This window comes from Labrus mixtus, chromosome 6 (genome assembly GCF_963584025.1).
Source record: "Labrus mixtus chromosome 6, fLabMix1.1, whole genome shotgun sequence".
Taxonomy (NCBI): Eukaryota; Metazoa; Chordata; class Actinopteri; order Labriformes; family Labridae; genus Labrus; species Labrus mixtus.
In genome coordinates this window covers 1,648,466-1,658,465 of record NC_083617.1, presented here as the reverse complement: position 1 = coordinate 1,658,465, position 10,000 = coordinate 1,648,466, and the positions used below count along the sequence as shown (strand labels likewise).

General features: G+C 43.2%; 1 protein-coding gene and 1 pseudogene across 5 annotated transcripts in view; both read right to left on the bottom strand.

Annotated features, from left to right (window-relative positions):
- Positions 1–5,611, bottom strand: part of LOC132975123 (tubulin beta-1 chain-like) — a 543,950-nt pseudogene extending 538,339 nt beyond the window's left edge.
- Positions 1–10,000, bottom strand: part of macrod2 (mono-ADP ribosylhydrolase 2) — a 607,882-nt gene that overhangs the window by 384,473 nt on the left and 213,409 nt on the right. The window lies entirely within an intron of this gene.

Sequence of the window (10,000 nt, the reverse complement as noted above, 5' to 3'; positions counted from 1 at the left end):
GGTGCAGATTTTGGCCTACGCCTACCTTTATAAAGTTTCTGACTTAATAATGGAAAAGTTGTCACTCAAATGTCAGTTTAAAGCACAAACATAAAGCTGTTTGATGAAATTAGTTAGTAAAAAGTAAAGTCAACTCATGTTCTGCATTACTGTTGCTGGATTTGATAGAAATCGACAATACTGAGACGTACAACTTCATATGTTTGCACATCTGCAGACGGTGCAGAACACTAAATGTTAAGATGTCAGATGTCCATTTGAAACCTCGGCAAGTTGTTTGGAATTGGATTTGGAAAATCTTTATCGTCCCCGAGGGGCAATTTGGTTTGCAACAGAGGTCCATACAGTCAATACATCCATAAAGAAACAGCACAATGACATAAAAACATACATATAAAACATTACTACCATGGATATCACCATGATGGACGTGAGTGAGATAAGGGACAAAAGACCAACAGTCCATAGTAAAAGTGCCTACAGCTCATTTAAAAACCCAACAGCTGATGGAACAAACGACCTTGTGTATCTATTTGATTTCGACCTCCTAACATAAGTGAAGCTCCGCCCTGTCAGCAGAAGTCTAAACTCTGCATGCAGGGGGTGCTGAGGGTCTTCCAACATGGCCTTTGCCTTTCGAGTGGCTCTTACTTGAAAAACATGGCCGAGATCATTCAAGTCAACTCTTTCTGCAAAGTTTAACAATATTTCCCAGCCTGTTTTAGTTAACGATGCCGAGGTTACCAAACCAGCAGATCATCACAAAAGTCAAAGTGGACTCAATAAAAGATGAATAAAACATTTTCAGAAGAGATTTGTCAACATTAAAAATCCTTAGCTTTCCCAAGAAGAACAGTCTCTGATTGGCCTTTTTGCAGATGGCGTCAGTGTTCGCATCAAAGTTCAGTTTTTCATCAAGGATGGTACCCAGGTATTTATACTGAGTCACTGTCTCTACAGCTGTGCTGTTAATAAGCGTCTGTGCTTTGTCAGGTGGATTTTCACTGTTGGCCTAATCCCCGGACGTGATCTCCTGCCGCTCTGAACTTTACGAGAACTTGCCGAGACTTGGCTGAGAATCTAACGTCAGATTCTAACAACGTTTCAGAGCAAAGCTTGGTGGAAAGTTGTAGGACACGCCCACCCGGAAGCTCTCTCAAATGTCCCTGCGACTGCAAACAAAGCTGGCCAATCAGAGGAGAGTGGGCATGAGGTGAGGGGCGGGCCTTAAAGAGACAGTAGCTGAAATGAAGCGTTTCAGGAAGAGGCCGAAATGACGGATTTTACTGAAGCCAGTATCCGATAAATAAGGAGGTTTTTGAGCTGCACATCTCACAACGCTGCTCAACAGGCGTTCCAGACTGACATCATTAATGGTGACAGTGAGGATAATAGATCTCCTTTAACATTTACAGTTCCAGCACAACTTGACAGCGCTCTGAGTTACAGCTGTATCATAAATCCGGTTTCATGTATTCTCATTCAGAATCCAAACATTTGACCAATAGGATGCAGCCCTGGAGTCTTTTTAATTGGCCAATTAAAAGAAGCCCCAGCTAGCCGTCAGCTTCCCTCAGATTAGTTGGTGTCAATTAGGAGTCGACTGCCATGTTAGCTAGCAGGGTGGCTGAGGGAGTAAAGAAGATGTGGTTTAATGAAGACCTTATAGAAAAAGCAACATTACGTCTGCTCTGTGGAATCATTCAGATACAGGGAGGAACATCTGAGACCAACACAGGTACCCTGCAACACATGCTCAAGTATTTACAGAAGAACTGGGATTCAAGAGAATACTCCACATTACAGATTCTCCGTTTATCATGCAGGCTAACCTTCAATCTACTTTACATTAAAGGTCCAATCAGTGAGATGATAAAGGTATCTTACTATCTGATCATTAAGGAAACATGTTGAAGTGCTGGCTTCTCTGACAACAATGCAGCAGCCAGAATGTCCTCCTTCTAACTTTAGATTCTGCTCCTGAATGCTCTGGATTTGTTTGGACCAGAGAAGGTAGGCGCTTTTAAGACACGCCCCCACACAGCCGTTTTGGACGCCCCTCAATCTGACTGACAAACCAACAGTTGGCTTTCTCGCTCCATGTCCTATTGTTTACGGTGAGAAGGCAGACTCAGAGGGCAGAACAAACACCTAGCTGTGGGAGTGTCACTCACCTGGGGGAGGGGCTACTGCCCTTTGTGATGTCATGAAGGGAAAATCTCTCAAACGGCCTGTTTGAGCACACATTTTCTGAAAAGTGGAGCAGGTAGAAGACGGAGAGGATGGACTTTTCTCATCATTGGGGGGTTTGTAGACAGACTAGAGACACATGTTAGAGTTAGAGGAACATGGAGAAGTGGATCTTGCAGAATGTGACCCTTTAACCACAGAGGTCTATCGAGGGATAGCAGACTGTCGCTATGGGTAATTTGGCCAAACAATACGCTACAACACAAAAATATCACATTACAGCGACTCTGCTACACTCGAGATCTTGCAAGACAATCATCAAATAATATGATATCTCATTAGCTAGAAAGAATACAATAAGTCTAACATAACATAATAACATCTCCACTACTTTCTGGTCAATACACTGTGCAATATCTGTTTAACAAAGTTCATCTTGTACATTCATAATGTAAATATTGCTTTATCTTGTATATATCCTATTATTGTAGCCCTACTTGGTACTGATTTTATTGCTTATTTTATTATCTCTATTTTATTTTATTTCCTACTGCTGTATTGTGTGAAGAGCAATGATAACACCGAATTTCCCCCTGGGATTAATAAAGTATTTCTGATTCTGATTCTGAAATGTGGGATTTATATTTATTTACTGCAACCTCTTCCTTGATGATGTAACTTTTGTCCCACCAGGAGATGTGAAGTTGTGACCAGGTGCAATACTTTCAAATTAAACGATCGATATATGGCACCAACGATTTGATAATTGAGTCACACAGGACATCAATATATTGCAATATCCTTATTCTGCCCCAGCCCTACCTGACACAGAAATATAATGCACGGCATCCCAACAGTCAGAACACCTCTGAGACCTCCCGTCCATCTGTCATATGATGAGAAACGATGTGCACATCGTTCTTCCTCTCAGAGAAAGAAGCCAGGTGCCGTGCTCTCTCAGGCTAAATGTTAATCATTCCCATTTTCCATTCACATTTCATTCACCACAGCCAGGTAAGAGGCGAGCGATTCATTCCCCTCTTCCTTCATATCTGTCTCTCAGATCATTTCTGCTGAAGGAGAAAACGGAGGACTGGAGCCGAGCAGATGATCAAATCCGAGGGGTGATTCTTGTGTCGTCTCACTAAGTAGTAGATTTATCCTGGTCCTGTTGCTATGGTTGCGGTGCAGCGAGGGGGAGGGGGAATGGGGGGGAGAAATGGAGAAAGTGTGAATCCCTTCATTGATCACTTGGTTATACTTTCATCATATCTGGTGGTTAAGGTGATATGTGTTATCGGCTCGGAGGCCCCACAACATGCCTGATTAAAAGCTCCAATAAGAAACGGTGACATCAGCCGTGTGTCTCCTCGTCCCGATCGCTCAGCGAGGGGTCTGACATAAACGTGATTCAGAGCAGGAAGTCACACACGAGAGACGACAACAAAGAGGGGAGGAAACATGTTGTAACCTATTTATTAAATAAAATGTAATATTGGAGTGTTATGTGTGACAGGACTGGAGGGCAGGCGTAATGAACGGCTTCTCTGAAGTCATTTAGAACAGATAGAAACTAGTTTAGTTTAATGAGATTGTCAAACGGGGTGGGGGCGGGAGGGGGAGGGAGGGGGCGGGAGGGGGCGGGTGGGGGGGGGGGTTTTGTCCCAGATCTGAAACAGAACAGTCTTTGAGAAGATGGGGGTGCAGAGGGCTACTCGACAATACTTTGATAATTGTGCATTGTTAATTCACTGGAGAAGTGTGAGAGCTGTGACCCGTCTGCATGAACGATGAGACCGTCAAGCTTTTTACCCAGCATGCTTTGCACACTAAAGAAGGAAACATGTCACGCTGATCTTAAAGTGTGTATGAAGCGATGTTTTGATGCCAATAGAAATGATCTTGACACAGTTTCTTGGTGTGAGGTTTCGTTAAGAGTGATTCAATCTGCTCTGAAAAAACTATTTCAAATCGTAAATATTATTTGTGTTCAATATCGACGATCGGATGACTCTGTCTGCACGCACTCTGTGGATTGTCACATGATTGAAACAAAAGCCAATTAGGAAGTGAGCACACCGAAGAAGGAAGCAAAACAATCGCAGCAAATCCATCTTTACCTCCAGCTCGCTCTGTAACACGTTCACATGATCTCCACGACTTCATCCAAAGATTTTTCTGTTACGTTTTCACTTCTCATTTTAAATGAGCCTGAAAAACCATCTCCAATTGGTTCTGCCCCATTTCCCACCATGTTTGTTTACTTTAAAAAAGTCACTGTAGATGGTTTGAGATTTAGTGAGATTTCCAGCTTTTAGAGTCGGGCCTCTGGTTGTTGGTGAATGGAGGCAAAAAAAATGTATTCCTAAAGACTGGAAGATAATTCTGGTCATCTCTTCTAAAAGATCTTGTTTTTGGTCATTCAGGGAGAAGCTGTGTTCTGATTATCTACATTGTAAGTACGCATAGGGAAACGACGGACAACTTTAAGGACATGCATCAATCGATCTTATTCAACTCTGTTTTTCTAAACTTCTGATTGTTTTCTTGAGATCTCAACTTGTGCCTCAAGTTATCTTGAGGATAAGTATGCTGGATTTCCCGTGATCTCAAGGAAAATCAGAATCATTATCCCAATATGATGAGACACTAAAGTCGAGATCTTGAAGAAAACAGCCTTAAATGAACCCGTCATCTCAGATAAAAGGATTCAAATAAAACGTTTGTCTGCTCGTCCTGCTTGCTTTCCTTGGGAAACCTTTCACTTTCGTGACCTCAACATGTGATAAAAGATGAACTTTCTTTAGATACTTGTTGACCTCTTCCTCAGGAGCGTGCATGACTCTCAGTTTATGTTTCACTCGGGCGTTGACGTTCAAGGCGTTATTAGACTTCCCAAATATTATTTTTAAAATGAATAAGCTGTGTGCAAGCAGAAAATACAAAACACAGCTTCCTGTTTTTATGTCTTTCTTCTTCTTTTTTTGTGAGTGGTTGCAGTGTGTGCTCCAGTGAAGGGTACAATAACAGGTCGTTTGTGGTCGTGGCCTGTAAATGGAGTGGATGATTGGAAATCACTCCAAAGTGGAGCCGGAGAAGCCCCTCGCCGGCTCCGAGGGGAAGCTCTTCTGCCAGGATCTGCTCGCAGAGAAGAGATGTTCTGCAGATAGTTACGCCCACCTGATTTGGAGCAGGCTTTACTCATACATCACTTTACCTTTTCTGTCAGATCTGACAGCAGAATGAATGTTTGTGGAGATGAGAAAACAGCCTCGTCATTGTGTGGCGTTCACTGGACACTTAGTTTAACTACGTGCCAATCAATGAGCACAATTAATGTCCCGATGAACGGCGACCCACTGATTCAGCGGCTGAGGCTTTAATTGGATAGAACTCAAAAGAGAGGGAGGGTGACCCTTTGGTTGACCCTTATCAATGGGACCGTGCCTGGAGCACAACCTCATGAATGACCCCCCGGTGTCAGAGGTCGATCAGGACAACCCTGCTTAACCTCTGGACACATCAGCACATGAGGCCATTTAGCATCATGTTGGAAATCATGTGTCAGAAGAAGGGCAGCATCTGGAAAGATTTTTTTTGGTCTCTATTAGATTACATGAAAGAAGAATCTGCCATGACAAGTAGATTTGGTGGTTCCCTCTTCAATGAGGGTATTCAGAACTCGTACCCTGGTCGACCTAACCTCAGATATGGAGACAGGAATCAAGAAAAACGATGCATGTACACAATGTTCCAGCAACATTAGTGGTGACTGCTTTATTGTTTGATTGTTTGAGTAGTTCAACAGTTCGATACCTGTTGTGTCTTTGCTTCCTTTTTACTGAGTTATGTATTATTGTACTTTATATTTCAGAGGTTTTTTTGGGGGGGGAATGGACGTTCATCTTCAAATTAAAGCTCATCTCATTTTAAGTCTCGGTCCCTTCTACTAGCCTGGTGTTTGTTTGTTTTTTAGATTTATTTTTGGGGCTTTGTGCCTTTATTGGGACATTGGATAAAGTAGAGAGACAGAGAGAGAGAGACACAGGACAGACTCGGGCCCAGGCTATGATGACTAGGACCTCTGTTAATGGAGCACCTAACCGCTAGGCCATCTGTGCCGCTTACTACCCCGGTGTTGACGCACATTTTGACAGCTAAAGGCAGCTCTCTGTTAGAGGCCTCTGTGCATTTAGTGTTGAAATAGTTTGAAAAATAAACCATCAGTTGATGATCTGTATTGGAACTACACATCCCATAATCCTTTTCAAATAATGTTAAAGAAAGGATAAAAAAAAAGTTCACCAGCGAGGGCATGAAAACATAAACACACTAACTCCAGAACTTCACATCCTGCGGATCGTATTCAAAGATTCTCATCTAATGGAGAGGACGATCTGACGGCTACAAATCCTTAAGTTGTGCACTGAGGAGAGTGTTCTTGTGCAGAATGGAAAAGAGGCTTTGCATCTAAAAAGATAACAGTGAAACAGCCTAACAGAACATCTGAGGTAATGTGTTCTCAGGGATTTCACTGAAACACTTACTCAATGTAAGAGCAGCATGGAAACATCTTTAAAAACAAAGGATTTAATCTCCACACATACAAAGAGCGGGAAACCAAACTCAGAGGGAGGTCTGAAGGAGAACACATCGTTACATTTGAGTGACTTTGCTAATGAATGACTGTGAGAGTTAGGTCAGTGGTCTTCTATGACCTGGCCAATTGCCTTTACAGGGAATCAGAGAGAGAGAGAGAGAGAGAGAGAGAGAGTAATTATATGCACAAAGTCCGCTCGGCCACGAGGAGTTTCGGGTTGACTTAGCAGGTGCTAATGGGATGTTTGAGAGCTCAGGCTTTGTGGAGTGGAAGAAACCATCTCAGACAGTGAGCTGAGTGGAGCGCCAAAAGACACCCGGACAGTCGGCCATGCTGCGGCTGACACGGACCGACAGCCCGGGAACAAAACATTCCTCTGTTAGTAAAATGTAAAACACATGCGACTGCATAAGACCATGGGACATTTTTACAGCTTGACATTCCTGTCTGGCATATGTCATCCTTATCTGAGCGGGGAAAGAAGGAAGCTGCAGTTCTTTTTGTGCAACAGTTGAAATTCAGAGCCAACTAATTACAATCCAGGGAAGTGAAACGGACGCCTGCATCGTGCTACTATCTGATGATTTCCTTCAATAACAGAATTTGGCTAAAAGCTAAAACTCACAGTGCTATTGTGGGATTTTTTTTTTTGGCAGGATGATGAGATGAAATATGTTGCGGATCAAACTCTGCACGCCCGCCGTCAAAAAGGAAATGAATCATTCCTGACGTGCAGGACCCCTCTACCCACTTTCTGCTGCGTCTGTTGTTGATTCTTCCAGATATGGCGTTCTTCATTGTGTGTTGATTATTCAACCAACCATTAGCTGCTGTGACTCATGATGCCTCACTGCGTGCTGGAACACATTTATAGTCATGCTGTGGTCGATAAACATCATTATAAAAAAGCGAGTCCCAGATACAGCGAGGAGGACGTTTAAATACGACACCGTACAGTAAAGAAGGGTCGCTCGCCCAAAATATGCAAAAGTGTTTAAAAGAGGGTGAATTTGTTGTTGGTCTAACAAGCTGTTGCTGTGGCCATTATGCATCAAGTACGCCATGTGTTTGTCCAACAGAAGAAACCTGAGTGCTTAGATGAGGGAACAAATTGCCTGTATCAATATGCATACGGCGCAGCCAGAGAGAGAGAGAGAGAGAGAGAGAGAGAGAGAGAGAGAGAGAGAGAGAGAGAGAGAGAGAGAATGGGGATGTTAATTATTTACGGAGGAAAATGTTGCCCTGTTGCTTTCACTGACAGGTCAGACTTCAAATGCTGAGACACTTAATGTATGCTGCTGCAAAAAAACCATTAGCACCTCATCCCTGCTGCTCAATTAAAAATCTCAGTCTCACAACATCCTCGCTGACAAAAACACTAAACGCCCGTACTTTTTGAATTGGAAATATCTCATCGCTCAGCCGTACAGAGAGAGAGCCGGATGCTGCTGATTTTCATGCTGTCAGACGTACACTCGTAAATAAATGTTCCCTCACAGAGGCTTAAAAAGTATCTTTTCTAGCTCAGCATGAGCTCGATCTTCAAGGTGAGACGAACAGAATGGTGATTGGAAGGTCATCAATTCAGATTCCCCCGACCGACATAGAATGACAGACAGCATAAGACAGACTTTTTACCCGTTTGTATCTGATTGGACGGATGCTAAATTACATTTAAGTCCATTTTTTATTGGAAGTATGTTGAAACAAAGTGTGGATGTGGAGCTCGTGTTGCTGTCACACATCACCTATCGTTACCACATACATACCAAAGACCATGCAAGACGTAGGCTCAATCCCATTTCTTATCTTCACCCCTTCCCCTCGAGTTCAACTACGCTTCGGAACAGAGTTACAAGGACAGTGGTGAGATTGACGATGTTACCAGATCGGCATTCTGGGAAATTTCTCAGAACACTCGATTTGGAGCGTGCCTCTGAAGATGTATGTACTTCACCCTACCCGTCCATCCCAACAAGAATCGGGACACCCTACCTCCAGACGTGCACATGCAAAATGAAGGGGCGGGGCTAAGTGTTGGGGACAAGGGGTGTGTTGGGGGTGAGCATAAGTGCACAAATTGAGCCATCCCCCTTTCTCCTGAGGACTACTATTTTGCTATTTTACTATCGTCTCCATCTTGGGTCTTTGGAGCCAGAAGTATTTTATGGCTTCTACATCAACTGTGACGCTGAGGTGACAGCGAGCAGACAGCTCTGCAGTAGGTCTCACCTGTCAGTAAGACGGCCACGCCCTTAATTATGCACAACTGTAATCCTTCTATACGGTGGGATCTAAACGGTTTAGTCAAAGTCCCGTCTTCTTTGCACGGTTGTCATGAAAGAGGAAAAAACCTAAAGAGTCCAAAAGCCTCTGCATGTTTCTAATAAGCTCCACGAGCAGAAACGTGCTCAAACTAGGATCAATATTGGAGATGCTTTTGAAAAATGGAGAGAGGTTAGAACACAGAAAGGTTTACAGACCCATGCAGAGCTGGATAAACACTGAAGCTTCAGAGTCCACCACATGGTGACCTGTGTGAGCATGGACACTAGAGAGGGGGGGGGGGGGGGACAGATCTCTACAATGTTTAGAATTTAGACTGCAGTACCCATTTTAACCACTAGGTGTCAGAGTTACATACTGCTCCTTTAATGCAGCTTTGAAGCTTATTTAGACAAAAAAAAACAAAAAAACAGGGGTTTCAGAGAGGAGGTCGATCAGGATCAAAGATTTGTTTCAAAAATAGAACTTTTTGGTGAAGACAAACTCTGACATTATCTTGAAATTGTTACCTTCAGGAGTGCAGTCGACGTTCCTCCTCTGAACGATGCAGCCCAGCCGCCCTCACTCTCCACTTTAAATATCTGACTGCCTGACGACTGATTTAACATTTTGAGCGCTAGACTTTGAAAGAGAACGTGTAATGGATTTTTGTATTGCTTCCTGCAGATTGCCTTGTGTTCACTTTGAATTGCACAGTTTTTGTTTGTTTCTTTCTCACTTTGGTGAAAGCCGATTGGAGTGTGTGTGCCCAAACTTGTCCCAATAAATAACCTCCGCCACCCTGCAGGAGTGGAGAAATCATTTATTTTATAGATTTCCTGCTTTACCATCAAGGATTACCCTCTTAACCTCAGCCTCTTGCTTCCTTATTGGCTTAGCTATTGATTGCCCTCCATCCATTCCTCCAGCCTTCAAGGTGACCCA